The sequence below is a fragment of the Musa acuminata genome, chromosome BXJ3-9 (assembly GCF_036884655.1).
Source record: "Musa acuminata AAA Group cultivar baxijiao chromosome BXJ3-9, Cavendish_Baxijiao_AAA, whole genome shotgun sequence".
In the NCBI taxonomy this organism is placed as follows: Eukaryota; Viridiplantae; Streptophyta; class Magnoliopsida; order Zingiberales; family Musaceae; genus Musa; species Musa acuminata.
The window spans coordinates 34,306,052-34,311,389 of record NC_088357.1 but is presented as its reverse complement, the minus strand read 5'-3'; positions in this window follow the sequence as shown (position 1 = coordinate 34,311,389).

Below are 5,338 nucleotides of genomic sequence, written 5' to 3'. Positions count from 1 at the left end.
TTTAATATCAATATGTTTTGTTCTTGAGTGTTGAATGTAATTCTTTGTTAAACATATTGCACTCGTGTAATCACATTTAATGGGAATGTTTTTAAGATAAACTTTATAATCTTCTAAGGTGTTTTTCATCCACACAACTTGTGCACAGCATGCACTAGCTGCAATATATTCCAGCTTCGGTTGTTGATAGTGCAACCGAGTTTTGTTTTTTAGATGACCAGAAAACAAGGGAATGTCCCAAAAATTGACATGTTTCTAATGTGTTTTTTCTATCTAGTCTACACCCAGCAAAATCCGTATCCGCATAAGCAATTAACTCAAAATTTTCAGATTTTGGATACCATAATCCTATATTTGTGGTACCTTTAAGATATCTAAGTATTCTTTTAACCGCTTTGAGATGAGATATCTTAGGGTTCGATTGAAACCTAGCACAAAGTCCTACACTGAACATGATATCTGGTCTAGTTGCAGTGAGGTACAGTAAACTTCCTATCATACCCCTATAAGTTTTTTGATCGAAGCTTTCTCCACTCTCATCAACTTCTAACTTAGTGGAGGTGCTCATAGGGGTGTTAATAGCTTTTGAGCTATCCATATTAAATCTTTTCAGTAGATCTAAAGCATATTTAGTTTGAGTAATAAAGATGTCATTGCTTAGTTGCTTAATTTGTAAGCCTAAGAAAAAGGTTAATTCTCCCATCAAACTCATTTCAAATTCGAGACTCATGGTTTTAGCAAAAGATTCACAAAGAGATTCATTCGTAGAACCGAAGATAATATCATCAACATAAATCTGAACAATGAGAAAATTATTTTCAAAATTCTTGATAAACAATATAGTATCAACCTTGCCTTTTGTGAAATTATTTTCAATAAGAAAAGAACTAAGTCTTTAATACCAAGCTCTAGGGGCTTGTTTTAAACCATTGAGAGCTTTAGTTAATTTAAACACATGATTAGGGAGGCTATTATTTTCAAATCTAGGAGGTTGTTCAACATAAACTTCTTCAGAAATAAAGCCGTTAAGAAAAGCGCTTTTAACACCCATTTGAAATAACTTAAAATTATTACTACTAGCATAGGCAAGGAGCATCCTTATGGCTTCTAATCGAGCCATAGGAGCAAAGGTTTCTTCGTAATCGATACATTCTTCTTGGTTGAAACCTTTGGCCACTAATCTAGCCTTGTTTCTAACCCCGATACCATATTCATCTTGCTTGTTTCTAAATACCCATTTAGTGCCAATAACTAAATGATCATTTGGCCTAGGAACAAGCTTCCATACCTCATTTCTCTCAAATTTATTTAATTCATCTTGCATTACGATAATCCATGAATCATCTTTCATGGCTTCGTCAATACATTTAGGTTCAATTTGTGAGAGAAAAGCGACGTTGGGACAAAAAATTTTAAGAGAAGAACGTGTCTGAACCCCCTTTGATGTGTCTCCTAAGATTAGCTCCTTAGAATAAGCATCTACATACTTCCAATCCTTGGATAAGGATATTTCGGAAGTGGATGCATCCAAGTTGCTAGTTGGAGAAGGGGTTTCATTTAAATTTAAAGAATCGAAGTTAACATCATCATCAAAATCATTTTTCTTGATTTTAGAAATCTCATTGAAAACAACATGAATGGATTCTTCAATAATTAAAGTTCTTTTATTGAAGATACGAAAAGCTTTAGAAATTAAAGAATAACCAAGAAAAATTCTTTCATCGGATTTAGCATCAAATTTTCCTAAGGCATCTTTTTCATTAAAGATGAAACACTTACACCCAAAAACTTTAAAATATGAAACATTAGGTTTTTTTGTTGTTCCACAGCTTATAGGGAGTTTTGGTGAGTAGGGGTCTTACTAGAACTCTATTCAAAATATAGCATGTAGTGTTTACGGCTTCGGCCCAAAAATATTTGGGTAGCCTATGTTCATTCAACATGGTTCTTGCCATTTCTAGTAAGTTTCTATTTTTTCTTTCTACAACTCCATTTTGTTGAGGATTTCTTGGAGTAGAGAAGTTGTGATTGTATCCATTAAGTTCACAAAATTTGAAAATCACGGTTTTGAAATTCACCACCGTAATCACTTCTAATTGATGAAATCATAAAACCATTTTCATTTTGAACAAGTTTACAAAAATTGTTAAAATATCTAAAGCATTCATTTTTATTTTTTAAGAAGTAAGTCCATGTGTATCTTCTATAGTCATCTATAATGACGAAGACGTATTTGCTACCTCCTAGGCTTGATGTAGAGATTGGTCCGAACAAGTCCATATGGATCAATTGCAAGGGTCTAGAGATGCTTATTTGATTCTAAGATTTGAAACTACCCTTAATTTGTTTACCTAATTGATAAGCATCACATACATTATCTTTAATGAACTTGATATGAGGAATTCCTCTTACAAGTTCTTTAGATGATATTTGAGTGATTAGTTTCATGCTAGCGTGACCTAATCTTCTATGCCATAGCCAAGCATCATCATTTAAAACCGAGAAACACATTTCATTACACAGATCATTGATGTCAATGGTGTATACGTTATTTTGTTTTAATGCAATCATAGATGTGTTATTGTGTGGTTTTTCAATGATGCAAGCATTAGATTTGAATTTGACAATATATCCTTTATCACATAATTGACTAATGCTCAAGAGGTTATGTTTTAAACCATCAACTAACAAAACATCTTCAATAAAGAAGTTGGATTTGTTACCTATGGTTCCTTTGCCAATGATTTTACCCTTGTTGTTGTCTCCGAAGGTGACATAGCCTTTGTCTATGCTAGTGAGCTTAGAGAATTGAGATGGATCTCCGGTCATATGCCTTGAGCATCCACTATCAAGGTACCATCTCTTGCTCCTAGCTTATGATGGTATATGTCTTTACAAGAAAGGATAATTTTTAGGTACCCATTTACTTTTGGGTGCCTCAAAAACTGATCTACATTGTTTATCATGTTGCATAGAGTTTATCATGGTTCCTTTAGGAACCCAAATTAATTTGTTCAGACTAATTTTCTTGAATGGACAATAATGTGTTTTGTGTCTATGTTTGCAACAAAAGTTGCATTTGCTTTGGTGTCGAACATGTAGGATGAGGCCTTTTATGAAGGTGGTTGGATTTTAGTGAGGATTTCTCACAAATCCGATTCTACTTCTTTTGGGAACGTGACCCTTGTTTGTAAGGATCATGTTCAAAGACTTGCTACCAACCTCGAATTTCTTCAAGGTGTCCTTAAGTAGCAAGTTTTCCTTTTGGATAGTTTCTAGATCATGGCATTTTATACAAGAACCTAAACTATCATGATATTCAGTTTTTAACTTATCGAAATTACAAGTAAGACTATCATACTCCTTTTTTAGCAATTTGTATTTTCTACTAATAATCTTACATTCATCAAATAAGTCATGGAAGACATTTAATAACTCATCAAATGATAAATCTGCATCAATTAAATTTGTTACCTCCTCTCCGATGGCTATTAAGGCGTAATGAGTAACTTGCTCGGTGTTGGACTCCTCTTCTTCGGACGCGATCGAGTCATCCCACGTTGCTTTGAGCGCCTTCTTCTTTGATGTTATCTTCTTGGCTTGAGGACAATCACTTTTGTAGTGTCTAGGCTTTTTGCACTCGTAGCAAATAACTTGGTCCTTTTTGGGTTCAAGTTTATTTTTTGTGTCATTTTTAAACTTGTTTCTCTTAATGAATTTTTTGAATTTCCTTGTTAGAAGTGTCAAGTCATCATCACGGTCCTCATCACTTGAGTTTTCTCTCAAGTGGTCATCTAAAGTTCTAAGTGTCATATCCTTCCTGTTCTTTGGAAGGATGTCTTCTTGCTCTTCATGAGCCTTGCATGTCATTTCATAAGTTATTAATGACCAGATTAGTTCTTCAAAAGGGAAGTTGTTTAAATCTTTAGCCTCTTGAATAGTAGTGACTTTAGGGTCCCAACTCTTAGGAAGGGATCTTAGAATCTTATTTACGAGCTCAAAATCTGAAAAACTTTTGCCGAGTCCTTTTAGACCATTGACGACATCCGTGAAACGGGTGTACATATCGCCAATAGTCTCACTCGGTTTCATTCGGAAAAGTTCGAAAGAGTGTATCAAAAGATTGATTTTTGACTCTTTCACTCTACTTGTGCCTTCGTGAGTCACTTCGAATGTATGCCAAATATCAAACGCCGTTTCACAAACCGAAACATGATTAAACTCATTTTTATCAAGTGCACAAAATAAGGCATTCATAGCCTTTGCATTAAGAGTGAAAGTCTTCTTCTCCAATTCATTCCAATCGATCATTGGAAGAGAAGACTTTGAAAATCTATTTTCGACAAGATTCCAAAGTTCAAAATCCATTGAAATAAGGAAGATCCTCATTCGGGTCTTCCAATAGGTGTAGTCCGTCCTATTGGACATGGGTAGACGTGTAATAGAATAGCCCTCTTGGTTTCCGACGTATGCCATCTCTCTTGGGTTTTAATTCGTTTGAGAGTTAACCCCGCTCTGATACCAATTGTTAGGATCAAGAGCACTAAGAGGGGCAGAGGGGGTGAATTAGTGTAGCGGAAAACTTTCGACGATTAAAACTGCGTTCGTACGATAAGAGTGATTTCGGTAGAAAAGCTAATTTGTAAATCACTTTAACTTGTGATCAAGCAAGATGCAATTAAAGCAAGTCTATGAAGGCAGTTTGTAGTTATGATGGAAATTAGAATGTAAGCGTAAACTGAAATATGATGTTCGTACGTTAAAATTGATTTACGTCTAAACGCTGATTCGGAAAATGCTGAACTTTGAAATATGATCGTAAATGCACGGAAGGCAGTAAGCTATTGAGGAGGTTTGCAGTAAAGATAATATGCTCAAAGTAAATGCAAACCGAGATTTAGAGTGGTTCGGTCAATCTTGACCTACATCCACTTTTGGCTTCCTCCACCGACGAGGTCACCGACGTCCACTAGAGGCCTTCCTTCAATAGGCGAAGGCCAACCACCTTTTTACAGTTTCACTTCTTTTGATGGGCTTAGGAGACAACCCTTACAGAATTTTCTTTCCTCTCTTAACAGATCAAAACTTAGAAGAAAAGAGGAAGGAGAACTTTTAACTCATACAACACTTTTGAGCTCTAAAAATCACAGAGTAAGATCAGGATTTCAGTGGTTTTTTGTTGCTCTTTCATTGCTGAAAGGGTGGGGTATTTATAGGCCCCAACCCAGTTTGAATTCCGAGCTCAAAACTGTCAATTCCCGGAATTCTGGGGTCTGGTGGTTGCACCGCCTGACTAGGGCGGTTGCACCGCCTAGCAGAGCTCGGAGACTGAGCCTCT